We start from the raw sequence: 17903 nt of genomic DNA, 5'->3' as shown, positions 1-17903 counted from the left end.
TCTCATTCAATTCGAATTGACTCACTATCTACAAGCATTAAAATATATTTTGTTGAAAAATATTTCATAGTAGTAGAATGTAACTAACAATGTAACAGTTTGAGATAAATGCATGTGCAATTATAAAGAAAATTAATGTATTCAATTCTGCTAAGACTATAATTCATTGAATTAAATTTAATCTCATTTCCTGCATTATCTCCAACATCTCATTTCGTCTAGTTCCTAAAGTTGGTATATCTGAACAAAGCCCGCCTCTTAAAACCGATGTCATTTCTTGAATAAACTGATTGTTCTAGACTTAAATTTATGTAATGTGAAATGCATTGCAAACGACAGCAAACCCGGAGACTACAAACTCTGCGGGTGCCATGACCCAATTTTTGGATTGTTATAAGAAAAAAATTTTGGGTCAGTGACAGAATTGACCTTATCTCTCTACACAAATTCATCATTCAATATGTGGTACGAATAAATTAAAACATTAAACTACATTTATCTCGATTTTCATGCGGCTAGCTAAAAAAAGGGTAAAAAGCAGAATGGTATTAACTATATTACAGCCTTCAATATAATGTATAGCTAGACAAATATACCAGATATTGCTCAAGAACAAATGTTCGATGTACAAACACTCGATGTACGAGAAATATGGAATAAAGCACCCCATGCTTTTTTTCGCATTATTTTAAGCTTATTTCGAAAATTATTTTTACTTTATAGTTTGATGTGCTTGAAAGCGGATTTTTTTAGTTCTCTAAAGCTATATTCATTCTTCACTTTTCAGTTTATTATTTATTCAATTGATACCACCCTCGTATAATGGTTTCGCTGCTTTAATACCCACATCTCGTCGAAACTTGAATTGACCTTTAACAGTATAGTTGGTGAGGTTGTCGAAGGGCTTGATTTACAACACGGAGATCAGAGATTCGAATCCTCTGTCAAACAAAATTTTTATTACATAAGCCAATTGCTCTTAGTCCAAAAGAGAGTTACAAACGAACAAACCCATTTACAGGTAAAGAAATATAAACATGTTGAAATAAGGAAGTTACCCAAAAAATTGATCCTAAAACTACATTACAACATGATGTTACTATAAGATTCCTCTGTGCCATTATTAGAAAGAAATTTCACCGTAACGCTAGTATAAGTTTTATCTAAAGATGACTATGACCGCAGAATGATATTTTGTGAAACCATATCGCCATATATTATACAATTAGTTTACTGGTAAGAAGGAGTCATGTTAATGTGAAATAGTACAGGTGATTGCCACAATTTTGTAAATAAAAATACTAAATGATTGCAGGAATATTGACTGGACCTTTTTACTTTCATTGAGTCACTCTTTGTAGAAAGCAATGTCAACCTATCCAGATTTGTCAATAAATCACATAGCTCTTGCATTAAAAATTACAGGTGTTATAATCTTAATGACATTTGGTTTCAGCACAATAACCATACTTTAATGTTGCTTATAGGGATAAAATTTTGCGAGACAATAGGGTGTGATAGCATCTCCGTTGTTATTTTATAACATCCAGTTGCTTCATGTTTCTTTAGCATCTTATAACTGTTTTCATTTCTTTAACTGAAAATGTACGAGCTCATGATCTTCTTTTGTTTTGGTTATGTCATATCTAGTTGTTTATCGACGTATTATTTCCACGTTGCTATAATATCCATCGCGCTTATTATCGATTCGATGGTGAGTATCGATCTGTCTATCAAGAGTTTCAAATTCTTTGTTGCAATGTCGGTCTTACTTCATTTATGTCCCAAACTTCTCACACTTCCCTTGATATGCTTTATTTTGCTATGCACCAACGATACCCATCATTTATCAATTGACTTCTCACCTCTTCCTGAATGTTTTTAATTAGAGAGAAGCTGTGTCAATGAGCAGACGTATTAACCATACCAAACGGTCATTTTATGTTATCAGAGATTTATCCCATCTGTCAATATTATCACATTTCATTGTCCGTCAACTACATTCTCACTTTCACAATCATTTTCCACACAGAAATCAATAAACGATTTAAAGAAGAATAACACAGAAATACGATCTTCCACTATTAAATTTTAGCTTTTGAGTGTGTGTTTGTGTTAATTCAAGAATTTTAGGTATAATTCCAATTTCATACTGTTTTATGGTTCAAGAAAAATTTTAATGGTAGTCGCCGTTAGTTTTAAAATAGTTGACTATTAATTCTAATTCAGATACACCTCTCGTATTATCGTACTTCTGTGCTCTTTCGACTGCATCTATACAGTTCAATTGTTTTCAACTAAATCTATATCCGGATTTAGATAGCGTTCTTTATTTCAAACTCATGAAATCCGTGTTCTTTTAATCGTTTCGTGTAAGCGAAACTTTTCAAAATATATTAGAAGATATTTCTAGGAAAATAAGTTCACTATCATCGCTTGAATAATTACAAAAGTTTCTTGTTTAAGGAGTCTATAAAGTATTACTTACTTTATTGCATTCTCGTTTTTCTGTTCCAGATAAATGTTTGTCTTATATATGCAATTAAGATTCACTTTGTTGAGAAATATTATAGTTCGAAGCGTTTAACACGCTTGAATATTATATCAAAAGTTTGGAATACGATAATAAGAAGGTTTATCGAAAAACATTATGTATGTTTTTTTACTGTGAGACAGCGGAAATTTTTTTAATTCGTCACAATATTATGAGAGAACAGACAACAGAAAACTATCTCATGCATTAGGTGAATTGTACACGATTGTGGCTTCACAGAGATTGGACACCTTGGCCTCTCTCGTCTATTTTCGGTTCGCAAAGCTGGAGGTCTAGTTAAGAAGTAAAAGATTTAACAGCGACGATGAAATGGAACCGGCGGTGTACGAAAATGTTTACTTTAACACGTTGAGCCCCTGTGCGGTCCATAGGTCCGCAACTGAACTTTTCCCACAACCCAAAGCGTTCCTATGGATTGCAAGACGTATTTTATTTGAAATCCTCTCCAAGGTTCAAACGACTGTATTCAAATGAGTTATACAATTTGTTTGGTCCATCCTGGGTCTTTAACTCAATTGTAAAACAAGTGATCTTCATCTTTGTTTTAATTCGAATTATATTTGAATAGAATTTTTCATTATTGTCACCTTCACATTATCTTGATCTCATATAATATTTTTCACAACACATCACACATTTTTGTGCACTTTGCATAGAAGCATATCATTGTTCAAAGGATAAAAAACAAAAATTTTTAATGAAACTATTTATTTCGAGTGAAAAGTGCAAAATAGGTTTTTTGTATACAGTCCATAGGACCTCTCCAGGCGCTTGAGAAAAGTTTTTTTGGTAAACTTTTTATTTCAAATATCCCCATATAGAGTGTAACAACAACAACAAAAATTTTGGGCCCAGGGGATAGTTTATTAAGTATGGTTGGGGCTTAGTGTGTTAAAGATGCATTATAGTAGCCTAGACGTTTTAGACAAACGTTATGAAAGGTATGTGGAAATGAAGGGAAAATATATATCACAAGCACAGAAGTACATTTCTTAGAAAAACTGTTATCTCATGATATGTCCAGAATTTTTCCAATGCCTTGCACATTAGATGTGAATAATCCAATGCGTCTCAGCATTATATAGGGCAGTTGATTTAAGATACATTTTTTGACTTAACACCATCGTGGAACAACTAAAAGAAATATAAAATGATTATTTCGAATTATGTCCCTCTTTCTGAAATAATACAATATTACACTATTGAGATTTATTGAACAACAGCAACAACTCATTTGTTTTGTTAGATCGAATAGATATATCATAATAAAATAAAAAAAAGTACCAAAAGTAGAGATAGATATATTTTGAACATCAATTAGTACTAGAATTGGACCCATAGTATTGATTATATAATAATAAATAATATAAGCACAGTTATATATTTAAAAATGAAAAAAGTAGTATGGGTACATAAAATAAAAACTTTTTCAATTTAAAAAACAATACATTAGGTAATACATAGAACCGTTAAATTTCTTAACTTTATAGTTCAACAAGTAGTTCCTGCTACAACATACTCGTATTATAAGTACGACCATATAGTATCACAACTGTTAATGATACATTAAAAAATGTACTTTTATAAAAAGGAAATATATCTTAGCGTTTCATTTTTCAGTCAGTATCTTCTAAATTTATCGCAGTCTTATAATATGAATTAACATAATTAATTGGAATAATATTTGTTTTAAATTTGCTCCACAATGTAACTTGTTTTGTTTTCACTCAAATGCTGTTTTTCTGTATATCCTTTGACTAACATCGGATAAAAAACTTAATCCTTATGGCGCCTTGAAAAATTTGGAACTTTGACTTTCCTGAAATCACTTTATTCAAACAAACAAATGTTTTATAGAAGAAAGCCAAGAGATGTTGTTTCTCAACTCGCAAATGTTTTAATGTCCTACTATTTAAGTTGATTATTATCCTTATTGAAATAATCACGCCAAGCTTCCTGTAATATTTTAAGTTTATAAAAATCTTCTTATGTGAGTTCTTTAAATACTATGGCTTTTCAGTTTTTTTTTTGACGAAGTACGAATTGAAGTAGCAAATTGCTGTGAGCAATAAATAAGGCCAGTAGATCTCAAGTATCGTTTAATTTGTTTTTTTTACACTATTTTGTTAATATCTACGGATCAAAAATTTATGGGTTATTGATTTAACTCTTCAATTATTGACGGTATAAGTGTAGACGGATAAGTATTTATTTTTTGCTGCCCGCAGCAATTATCGCTATAAAATATAATGTCGACGTTAGAATCAAGTACACTTTTTTAAAGTACCATCTTAGTGTTTTTCACTTCACGATTATATCTTGCCTGTTCTTTTCGGCCACCTTCTTTAATAATTCTTTTTCTTTGAGGTGGTTATCATGATGTCCTTTCCTCATCAATGGCATTTTTAAAGCTTTCACACAGATCACATGGACCTTTTTAGGTATATAAAAAGTATATAAACTTCTAATTGAATATCCTACTGAAAGTTGAAGCTGCAGCAGCAATTAAATTATTTTGCTCCTGGAGGGTTTTTGTTATCTCGATACAAATCTGCTAAGCATTTATCATCTGAAATATATTCTCTTGTTGTTTGAAGTCGCAATCTTGAGTATAGAATTTATGTTAAGCTATCTTTTATTTCAGAGCCTATTTTTTAGCGATTACCATGCTTTCCGCGTCCATCAGATTACATGAGGCTTCCATTTATTGTTTTTTTTTTTCTTTACATAGCTGTCTCACTATATCTGTCTTAAATGGTTAGCATAAGAGAGATTTTCAAACAAAAGAAAACTTTGAATAGAATTTAAATACTAATTTCCATGAAAATCGGTGTTTCTCAAAATTCTACGGCTTTACAGTTTTTATCGCTAATGACTGTTATTTGATGTACCTCTTTCTTACGATGTAATAAATTTTCTTGTTAACAGTTTTGTATGTGTTGACATGGAATTTAAGTGTTAAACTCATAATAAAGTTTTAAGTGGCCGAGACGTGAGCTAGACAGTGAATTAATAAAATTTATAAAGTAAGAAATAGAACTAATGAAACATTTATACCGTTTAAGAGTATATATCTACTTTCTAGATTTTTCAATTGATACTTCCATTATGAACTATAAAAAATTGCTTTCTTATGAATATTACAATTTGAACCTTTATATTGTCCCACTTTTGCCAAATTCGTTGTGGTTCTCTCATGACCGATTATGTTATTTACATTATTAAGTTCCCTAGCTAATTCTTCTGAATCCGCTTGCTTTTCCTTCCCAGTTACCGTATCACTTTTTTTGAATTCAACTGTTCCTTTGCATTAAAATTAACCAAAAGCAATACTTCATATATATAGCACGATTTTTTGGTTCCTTATTAATTTTTGTTTATGAAATTAACAATTTAACTTTAAAGTAAGTACCGGAAAAATTTTTATTATATTTGTCTCAACTAGCTGAAAAAATGTGCTTCACTGTGAACTGTTGAATAGAGCAATCTTGTACATTCTTGGTTAAAACTAGAGTTCAAACTAGAGTTCAAACTATAGTTTGAGCTTAAGTTCGATATCCAGTTTTACAGTACATTATTGATTACTACAAATGAATGGAACCAGAAGACATTTACGATAAGTTGCTAGGCTCTATAAAAGGTATAGAAAAGACCAAGTGGTACAAGAAAACTTTATTGAATATTTTGGATATGGTTTCATATTACCATGAAAAATGGAAAAAATTTCAAAACGTGAAAAAATACTCACATTCAAGACCAAACAGACTGAAATGCAGGATTTTCTGAATACATAAGAAATGATGATTAAACAGACCACTATTTCAAAAATATAATTTTGCAAACATAATCAGTTTGAATTTTTTGAAAATTTTTCTGTTAAAATATGTAAATCAATTAATGTCATGAAATTGGGAAAGTAATATAACTGAAAATGGCCACTTCTAAATTTTATTATTAATGATTATATTATTAGTCATTAATAGTCCGAATTCTGCTATTTGGTTCATTTAATTTTAGACGCATCAGCAGATAGTCTCTGGCCTCGTCTTCTTCTCCAACTACACATCGTTAGTTAAGTATAACAAGCCGTCATTATAATTTAAAATAAAATCTCATTTCTAGCTTGTTTATTCACTAAACGTTATTCCTCGGTTAGAGATAGACGCTCAGAAAATATGCCATTAGTCACATTAGATGAATGTTTAATGCTTACTTAGAAAAAAGAGTAACACGGATTGTGCGGATTATCACGAAAGGTTGTCTAAATTGGAAATTCATCAGCTCCGGCTAATCTGGGCTTAGAGCAAGGTATCGTAGAAACGATCAAAGTCATTAAAGCTAGATAAAAGCGTAGAATATAACAGACCATTCTGATGTTCGTAGGCTATGAGAAGGCTTCTAATACAGTGTACCAACACAAAATCCTAGACTAGAATAGACTACATATAATAAGCAATAATAAAACATGTATACGACAACAAAAAAGCATGTGTGCGATTTCACAAACATTCCAGAGACATAGGATAGAAACAGGAGTAGGGCAAGGTGAGGCAAGTTTACCTAAATTATTCACTACCCTACTGGGCAAATGTTCATCATTTTGAATTTGAAAACAAAGGGTATCAATATAGATAGAGAAGAGCTCAATCAACTCAGATGATTTAAATAAAGTCTCCAAATAAAACACAGAGTAAAAAACATGACAAACCCTGTGTTAAGTGAAAGTCTACGTGTAGAAAAGGAAACATCATTGAACAAACAAGCTCCTACAAATACCTGAGACAGGAAATCCACATTGGAAGAGATAATCAGACCGGTGGGATAAACATAAGCATAGATTTAACATAGGCCGTCGTTGGTAAGCTTAATCATGCCTTCAGATTCGACATCTTTGTTTCTTTGAAAAGAAAGGTGTTCGAGCAATGCGTTCTACCAGTTGTAGCAAACTAAGGTGCCAAAACTCTAGCTTTAAACAAAACTACCATGAATAAAATCCAGGTAATGCACCGAAGAATGGAACGAACGCTGAAGTTTATCTTCAAGGGACAGATTGATAAATATGACATGACGCAAGAAGACAGGAGTAACGGATTCGGTAGGAAGAATAAATGATTTAAAGTGAAACTGGGCAGAACATGTGGCCAGAAGAACAAACAATTGGTGGACTAAAACTCATTTAAATGGCAGCTGCTAGGAACAGCACAGTGGCAAAGATTATGGGAGGCCAATATCCAGTTGTGGATGCAACTGGCTGTTTGACGATGATGAGAGTGAGAGTTCTGAAGAAATGAACAATATCGAATCCTGATTATACCTCACTCTCTACAATTACGAGCCATTACAAACGTCGATTATGACTAACAGGGAGTCGTTTCACTTGAACACGCTTCTATAATAATCGCTGGCTATCACAGCTATCCTATTTTATCATATTCTCATGACTTGATATTAATCTCTTAAGAAATTATAACCGTTTCATTGAGTTTTGAAGCGTGTCGCAGATTTAGGTAAAACTAAATATCTTGTGGACAACATCAAGTGAGCTGAATTGAATTAGAGGTTTTAATATACCTACACAAATACCAATTTATAAATACCATTTAATCTTTCAACAAAAACAGTGAAACAAGATCTTCACAGAAATATGACCTGAAATGCTATATGCGATACAAACTTAAAGTTTCTCGAGTAGAGTGGCTAGCAAAGCAAAGCACATACCCATTCTCTCCGATAGCTAATCCCTGAAGTCTATTGATTGCATAAACTCTGGAAGCACTAGCCAAGAGAAGCAAAGTAACCTTTATGTGGTAACCAAGCTACCAAGGTATACCAATTATGAGAAAGCAGATAGCTAGAGAATCTCACTGGAGAAATACTCTAGGTTAAGTAAAATTTTAAGCATTCATAGACACAATTTCAGCTGAGAACTTTCAGAAACTCTCGTGATGTCCAGAACAAACACTAAATCGGTGATCTATTATTTGACAGGTCACCATCAAATACCACCTGGAGACGATAGGTTTGACAGAGGCCGACTACTGTAGATTCTGCGAACAATTCATGGATATAGCAAAGTATTGATACTTCCAGAGTGTACAAAACTTATTCAAAAACAATAATAAACTCCATGACACTTGGTAAACATCTAAAAATATTTATTCACGATCGTCGAACAAAAAGTTCATATTTATTCAGCAGCAATATTGAATTACGGCTGTGAAACATGGACTCTCTCTAATAGAAAAAAAGTCGAACGTTACGTTCTGTAGAGATGTAATCTTATATTCGTTCCGGTAGTCAGGAAAGTAATGAAATCAATGACAGATCTATTTTTCAATCACTACAATTCAAAACAAAATCAGAAGTGAACATCTTTTCAGAAAATTTCATATACTATATTTAGTAATTTTCACATCTTCTTTGTTCCGAAACCAATGTTGTTTCGAAGCATTGCCGAAATTTAACGCATCAGAACATGAAACTTCTATTTGAAAATCATTTATATCCTTCAACGGCTTATTAATTAGGCAAATTTAGCACATGAAAGGAATTAATTACTTCCGTAATAACACATAATTTGTTTTTGTGCGTAATGGATAGTTCATAAAATGATTGAGAGTAATTCGTCCATAGTTGTATAGTTGCAAATTCGAATTTCATTGAATGTAAAATCCATATATTAGGTAATCGAATTCAAAAGGGAGTACGCCAAGGCTGCGTTATTTCTCCATAACTAATCAATCTAAATTCTCAGTTAGTATTTCAGAAAGTGCTGGATGGGTTATACATCAGAGTAATATTAATAAAAAATTTAAGATTCGCCGATGATACTACTATAATGGCTGAGAGTGAAGAAGACCTTCAAATCCTATTAGAGAGAATCAACCGAAAATGTGAAAATGTAGGGTTCACTATAAATGTTGAAAAAACTATTTTCATGGTTATAGAATAGGTGCAAAAATACAAGTACCTTGGTTCAGTCAGAAACGCTCTAATGGATCCAGACGAAGAAATCAAGATCAGAATTGAAATGACTCGAAAGTACTGAATTGTCAAGTACTCCTCAATGTTTGCAAACAGAAATCTAAACCTCCACGTCAGAATAGGATTCATGGAATGTTATGTGTGGTCAGTACTGCTGTATGGAGTGGAAACCTGGATCTTGAAAGCTCAAATGATAAAAAAACTTGAGGCATTTATAGGCGCATTCTGAAGATACTCTGGGCTTACCTAGGACACATCTTACGCAACGACAAATACCTACTGCTACAGAACATAATTCAGGGTAGAGTAGAGGGAACGAAAGGCATCCGCAGGAAGAAAAAATCCTGGCTCCGTAACATAAGAGAATGGACAAATCTCAGCTTCAGTGAATTGTTTCATGTTGCGAGGGACAGAGACGCATTTAAAAAACGTGGTCGTCAAAAGTCGTCAAAAAAAGTATCACTACAAATTTTCGATTCTAGATAGAATACGCAGTTAATCTATACACAACAGAAAAATTGATTATTAAATGGACTCAAAAAGCTTTTATTCTGTCAATTATCGTAATTCTTACGAATCACATGTAAAGTACAACCAGTATAATCATCATAGAAAAAATACTGGATTGAAAACTTTCGTAAGTAAGCTATTTACTAAGAACTAATGAATTAATTTTTTTATCGATAAATACGTGTTAATGGAAGTTTCAATGTCATGGCAAATATTGGAGAATCAAGGAAGTGGAAAATCATAAAAAATTTTCCTACTAACCTATGCTAAATGACTAATGAATAGGTATATGTTCTAATATGTATTTATCTAATAGGAAGAAATGTTTAAAAGCTAGAAAGACTAATTTACTACTAGATTATAATATTATGGTAAATAATTCAATGAGAAAGTAATATCTATTATTCAAGACACAACTATCCGGAAAAAAACAACACCTTATTAATTTTGGTCAACATGATAATAATTTTATCTATCGAAGAATATTGATATTGATTATAGCGAAATTGACAATTATCTCATTATTTAAACAGACAATTGAGTCATTATTTTAATGCAATAACATTCATAAACATTAGAAACCACAATATTAAAGACACAGTTATTTAAAGTAAGTTCATTTTCTGAGTGAATATTCTCTTGAACTTCTCGTCTAGTGTTGATTTCATTTGAAGCTGTGTTATCTACATGTATGCCTTGGGTTTGGTCACAATATTTTCTGAAATTCAGAAATATCAATTGAAATTTCAAATCTTCGCGTATTGATTTTCATGAAAAAGGTATTTGTGTGGTATTTCTCATTCAACGTTTGAACTTCACGAATATTACTATTAACTGATATGTGGCAAATGCCTTCAACTGAAATTGAGAAGATTGAAATTTTATACATAATTGCTGTTGCAACAACAGGCGAAATCAAAAGAGGTATGCAGATTATTCCATAATATGCTCTAAGATCGTTAATCTATTCCACATTCTACTATGAGCAGAATGAGGTAACAAGGCAAACCAAACAATCGGAATATGTGAATGGTATACAAACACAATGTAGACCTAAAATTCGAAACAAGACATACGGTTTTGATTATTAATGAGATAAAAATTTGACATAAATGAGGTATTCTTATTATAATATTTTCAGAATGAAATATTAAAAACTATTTAGCTAATGTTAACAATCCAAAATATGTGATAAATATTTGTGACATCTGGTTTCTTGTTATAAGAAAAAGTTGAATAAATTAAACTTATTAAAACATATGAGAACATCTAATTACATTGATTACGTATTAAATCAATTCATCACTATGGTTGGCAATCGAAAAAACATATTTTTTCTCCAACCATCAAAAAATGTTGATATTTTTGTACTATTTTCAGGTGCAAAAGCCATCAATTCCCTTACCGTATAAAAATTTGTTCATTGCTTAGCAACACTTTTAATCCTAGGATTAAAAGTACTACTAAACTACTACAAAAATTATATGATTAGTACATCTACTGACGTCTACTTGACAATCGATATTTACCAACAATACCAGATATCCATCACTACCTACTTGCTATCGCTGTTATAATTAATAGATGCTCAAATTTATTACCAAATTATTAACGATTTTTGAATAAAACTAACTTTATTTTAATTTTGACATGGTTGGAGAAAAAATAGTATATATCATACGCAATAAAAGTGCCTATTTTTACTCGCAATTTTGCATTCACTCGGCTGCGCTTCACTCCGCCTCGCAACTGCAAATATTGCTCGTAGAAAAAAATATGCACTTCTGCACATCTATTGATGCATTGCAGATCAAGTCCCTTAATGTAATTCTTGAATTCATCTCTAACCATGAATTTGCAATATTCCGATTCACATATCATGGCAACACTATATATCAAAGGAGTACTAGGTTTCTTTTTTTCATAAAAAATCGTCTTGTAAAGGTCTATTCAAAAACTTGACGTTCCGTTCGCAGTCTACCGTCGAGTATGTCGACGAATTTTCGCCGTCCATAGATAATTGTATTATTTTACCTTTCATACATTTTGTATTGTACGCTCTAAAATTGAGTAAAAGCTAGTACTATGTATGAATTTATTTTCATTCTACTACTCAGACCCAACAAGACCTTTCATTACAGCAAAAACTAAGGAGAATAACTAGAATCCTCACTTGGTACATTCAACTGAATTAGAACCTAAATAACATTGAAAACCAAGAAAACAACTGAGCACCTCTTCTGTGAGGGCGAAGATATCCATTGAAATTTTTTCTTTCATGTTTTTAAAACCCAAAAAAGGTAAGCCGCATAGCCCCCAAATAGGTATACAATAGGACAATAAGTCAACTAATTAGCGAAGTCGATTCACGTCCTAGTTCATCTCTAAAATAAGCCTGCTCTTCTCCGTTATTTAGATAAACTGTATCAAAAATAGTCTCATCATATTATTTGTACCTATATTCATTGTTTATTTATTGTTATATTTGTATATCATGTAGACGAAACAATTAGCATAATAGTATCATCATCTCGCCATGAAATAGAAATTTTGGAAATAGTATTTCTGAAAGCTTTTAGACGTGCCCCTATTTTCGATGAGAGAACGATGTTCGGAGAACGGTAAGGGCGACACAGACCGAATGATGCCGTTCCAAATGAAAGTGCTAGAAACTGATCAATCGAGAAGATTGCCGAAAAATTTTGAGTCAAATGAATGAAAGTGACATGCTTTCGATTGAGGGCACACACATGTTCTTAAATACATTTCAGTTGCTATTCTCGTAACAAGTTTAGTTCTAGCCGAATAATTAACAAATTTAAGCGAAGACAAAACCGTAGAGAAATAGAATTTGGGTTAGCGATACAAGCGGTTTGAAAGAACCTTCTTTGTGAACAGAAAATGAGAAGTCCTGGAGATTATAAAAATTTTCTTTGATTACAGTTTCATTACTTGGTTAAACTTAAAATCGATAAACATGTTCTCTAATCTGTGAAGACCTTCCGCCTATCATAAAACTAGAAATAACTTTACGATGTCTAGCGTCAAGTGAATTGGAATGATATTCATTTTTACACTACTTACACTACCACAACACCAGCACTGACATACGGTTCAATAACCAAGTTTTCAGAGACTGTAGTTAGTTTAGCATCAGGTGATTCATTGAAAAGCTAATAATACCTATACTTCTCCTTCTTTCCCTTTTCTCAAGACTTAGTCTTGTATCTTCTACTATTCAGAAATAGAAGTCAAACAAACAGTCATGCCATATCTGCCCTGGTCGACCAGGAGGTCTCCTCGAAGTTGTTTTTCCATCCTTTGCCCATTTAGACCATCGATCTTCGATAATTCTGTCGACATGGTCTCTCAAATATCGTCATCTTGATCTCATAAATCTCTTATAGTTTTGCTTCTTATAGGATAATTCTCAATAGATTCATCTCTGCTGCCCTCATCATGTTCTTCCGTTTTTTTGTGTCTACTTGAATTTCTAGTACATACGTATGTATAGGTATTACGAATAATCAAAAAAGCAAACAATTATTAAAATGCCAATATATTTCACACAATCTGGTACATATATTCACATCAATAGTAACGATCCTTCTACCGTCCAGAGGGATGTAATAACTCTACTGAAGAGAAGGAAGATGCACCCCATCATAATAAAAATAATCGACGTTCCTGAACACCTCTAATTACACATATGTCACAATGGAAAATAAACTGAGAATACTAGAATACCGGTAACGGCCGTTATCAAACAAGGAGTAGCTTCAACCTGATCTTGTTTAGCTTCATAATGGTTGAATTAATAAACGAGGTAAAGCAAGCTGGAAGAGAATACCTAATGGGAAACAAAGAAATAAAAATAGTATGTTATGCTGATGATGCAGTGATCATCTTAGAAGACGTACAAAGGCTACTGTATAGGTTTGAACAAATGGCGAAAGTTTTTAACATGCAAATGTCCCTACAGAAAACCAAATCTTTTACAGTATCAAGAGAACAGAGAGATGTAAATTCGCAATATACTATCAGAGTGAAGAACAAGTGATGTCATTATAGAAATAGAAATCTAAAGAATGAAGTGAAACTCAAACAACAAAGGCGTCATTAATATCAGGGTACCTGAGAAATGTAATTTGGCGGAATAAATGTATGATTACCAAGAGCAAAAGCAGAATGTACAAAACCTGTTTGAGACCAGTAATGACATACGCGATAGAGACCAGAGAAATGATGAAATAAGGGAGATATATGACATTCCAGATGTAGTGAGATGAGTGAGAAATCAGCGGGAGAGACCACGTGGACAGAATGTCAGATGACAGGTTGGCAAAGATCGCAAAGGAAGAAAAACCGAATAGATCTCGACCACCTACAAAATGGTATGAAAGCTAGTCTTTATCATCCCAGCTGCAGCTAGGCAACCATTGATCCAAACACATGACTAAGTCCTAACGTACGATGAAGAAGAAAGAAGAAGATCCTTCTTTCTTGAATGTTTCAATTCAGCGATAATATATCTTAGTAATTCTATTTTTTGGTTAGTTATTATTTTGATTACCACCAGAGATGATTATGATTGACATTTAAGTTGGGTCGACTGTACATGTTCTAAAATTAATGTCTCATTACCCGTGACAAAATTCTTCTACAGACGTTCATGTGTTTATTAAAGTTATCTTCGTAAAATGTGCTTTCAATACCCGCTGGAACAATTTTGGGGATCATATTTATCCTTAGATAAAACCGCCGTTCTTTTTGTAATGAAGTACGTAATAGCCTCGGAAATTGACACGAAAATAGAAAGTAATAACTTATTATGCTAATGCCTGGATTCTGAAATGAGAAAAGTTAAATTTAAAAACGAGTAACACCTTCATAAAGTGATTTAGTATCGATTTGAATTATATACGCTGCTTGTCATCAGACCTGATATCTGAATTTCAGTTGTTGCTTCACTCTGGTTACTGAACACAATGTGTAATATTGTTTTTCCTTATGATAAAAATACTAAATTTCTATAAAAGTTTTATTTACTATGATCGGAAAGTGCATCGGAAAGAATGTTGGACAAACTAGTTGGTGTATCAATATACGGTTTGGTTTGAAGAGCACCTACCTCATTTGAAATATGGGAAGACAAAGTCTCGTGTATTGCCGAATACACCGACAGTCACAATCAGTATAAATAGTATGAAATTCCTGAAATATGTTTTTGGATGGATTTCGTAGTATTGTTAAATGCAAGAAAAGTTTAAATAAGGACAAAGAGTCTATTCATCACAGTCAATATTATATTGTATTTTCGCAGTAGGAAGTCAACTCAGTAAGTTTTAGGTTACCTTCGGTATCTGAAAACGGGAACTTGATTATTAGCATTCGCATAATTCAGTGTAATTGTGAATGTTCGGATAGTGGTAGTAATAAAAAATGTGTATCATGAGTGGTTCCAGAAATTCCACCTTTATTCGATTTTACAATGTGAGGGATTTTCCACAAAACTTAATAAGATCACTTTCATATCAACTCCTAAGTGGTGAAGAATTTATAGCTGTGTCCAGGACAGTTATCAGTAAGTAATTATGAAATCAATTTGAAACTATCAGATTATTTCTCTGTTCCTTGAACACTTTGAATGAAATGTGGAAAAGAATACCGGGTTTAAGTAGTTTTTAATTATCTTACTCATGTTTGTCATTATTATTGTACTACCATCACCGTCAAGCACAAACATAACTTAAGAACACATTCAACTACCTTACAAAGATTAATAAATTTAGAGTGCGAATCTCCGCCACAAAACATAAATATGTTTTTCAATAATGTAATGCTTTTCTTATTTTTTTCAACTATTTTTAACGGTGGAGTGAATTTATTTGCAGATTCACACTGGACTTTGGATTATGTAGTGACTCCCCGCTATTTATACCAAAAAGAATCTCTCCATATAATTCTAGAAAGTAAACACACAAATAAATAAAAAGGATATTCGTAGAAATTAGTTTAAAAAAAATAATATAAACTAAGTGCCCTTGTATATATAAAAACAAGTATGAAAACAATATCAAAGGCATGTGCCTCACTTCCACGAAATCCGCACCCAGCGCGTTACTTAATTTTCGATTATATTGAAACGATAAAACAGGATCGCCTTCACGGTCCATGTTATTGACGAGTTAATAACAATAGCTTCAAATAAATAGTTATTTATACAAGAAGAAATATAAGTAACATTCAAGAGTCGAGAACGATTTGGCGCCTGATTGAAAGTGAAGTTCGAGACTAGTACTTACTTATTAATTCTTGAATCGGGAAATGGAATTATTTCTTTGTTTTACAGCCAAATTGAGAAAGTATAGTCATCCAATATTGTTTGTCTGTCGCTTCTGCAAGAAAAATAGAGTTTGTTGACAATTATTTCTAACAACGTATGGCATAATATCATATAATATTGTATTTGATTAATAGATGGAAAAAATAATTTTGTAATGTGTAAATAATTTTAGAATATTATCTAAATATTGTCACACAAAAGATGGCAGAACTAAGAATTTATAAAATTTATATCATATCATAAAACTATCACTTTTGATCGTAATACATATTTTCAAAATATATTCCAAACAACTGAAACATTTCAATGTTTGATAGCTGCTTTTACACTAAACTTTTAATGAAATTCAAATTTTTTGCGCAATATTAATAATATCGTTTTCTATATTCCACAAGCTACAAACTGGACAGACTTGACCTATTTTCAGATTTTCCTATTGGAAATATAATTAAATAGAAAATGAATATAACCTTCTCTCGAACATTTCACTATAAAAATAATCATTCGGTATACAACTTATACTATAATTTTTTCACTTTTTCTCAATTATAAATAATCACCTTGTTACACAGGTGATTATTTATTTTTTGTTCAAGTTATTATTTTTAAATTGCTCAATTTTCCAATTAAACAAAGTCTTGTTGTTGCTTATGTCTGTCGTATCAGCATAAAAATTCTAAATATTATTATTCATTTAAGAGTTTAAAGATACATCAAGAATACCCATCTATTTTTTCCGTTTACACTTAGTGCGGAATTGAGTATTACAATTTCTCATCACAAACATACAGGGTTCATTCATAAGTAATGACAAATTTTTAAGGTAGGAAAAGATAAAACATTAAAAATAATGAATTAAAGTCTATACACAGGTGACATAATGAGGAATTTGAAAAAATAAAAGATTTTTCTTATTATAACAGCTATTGTTGAACATAATTACCTAAAAATAGGTATAAACTAGTTCCAATAAGGTCAACAAGGATATGTGAAACAATTAAATGTTATCTGCCTTTATTTGCAATTGTGCATTGATTTATAACTCACTTATTCAATTAAGATAGCCTCATTATTATAATAGAAAACAGTATACCTAATACCTCAAATTCTGTAATGATTAACCCCGCGAGATATTTGAATTTTACTTTCTCAATGGATGGCTCAATAGTTGGGCTTCACTGAACCGTAATTAAATAATTAATGAAATTTGTGTTCATGAAATACTACACGTTGGATAATATAAAGATTAGAACAGACCACGCCAAAGTGCTTTAATATCTGAAACCTACATTTTAAAGTATTCTAGTCCATACTTCGTCTCGTATCTTTATAGAACCAGCATAAACTATTGATTTTATGTAACTTTGTATATCAAAATCCATCGGATTGGACTCGGAACTGCGATATGGCAAATGAAGTTCACTACCTCTCCCAATCCAACGGATCATTCAGATGTTAACAGTCAGAAAGTGGAAAATGTGGAAGAGCTCCGTCTAGCATGGACTACGT

The 17903-nt window shown here is 31.9% G+C and overlaps 1 protein-coding gene across 4 annotated transcripts in view; it reads right to left on the bottom strand.

The window, feature by feature from the left end:
* Positions 1–17903, bottom strand: part of LOC130448864 (FMRFamide receptor-like) — a 416668-nt gene that overhangs the window by 303619 nt on the left and 95146 nt on the right. For 3 of the 4 annotated variants that reach the window (XM_056786416.1, XM_056786415.1, XM_056786414.1), the window contains exon 2: positions 16354–16446. The gene's annotated coding sequence lies outside the window, so the exon portion shown is untranslated. Of the gene's footprint in view, positions 1–16353; positions 16447–16864; positions 16929–17903 lie in introns of those variants that run through there. The other variant, XM_056786417.1, reaches the window with a different exon arrangement.

This window comes from Diorhabda sublineata, chromosome 9 (assembly GCF_026230105.1).
Source record: "Diorhabda sublineata isolate icDioSubl1.1 chromosome 9, icDioSubl1.1, whole genome shotgun sequence".
Classification (NCBI taxonomy): Eukaryota; Metazoa; Arthropoda; class Insecta; order Coleoptera; family Chrysomelidae; genus Diorhabda; species Diorhabda sublineata.
This window is presented reverse-complemented; position numbering and strand designations above follow the sequence as displayed.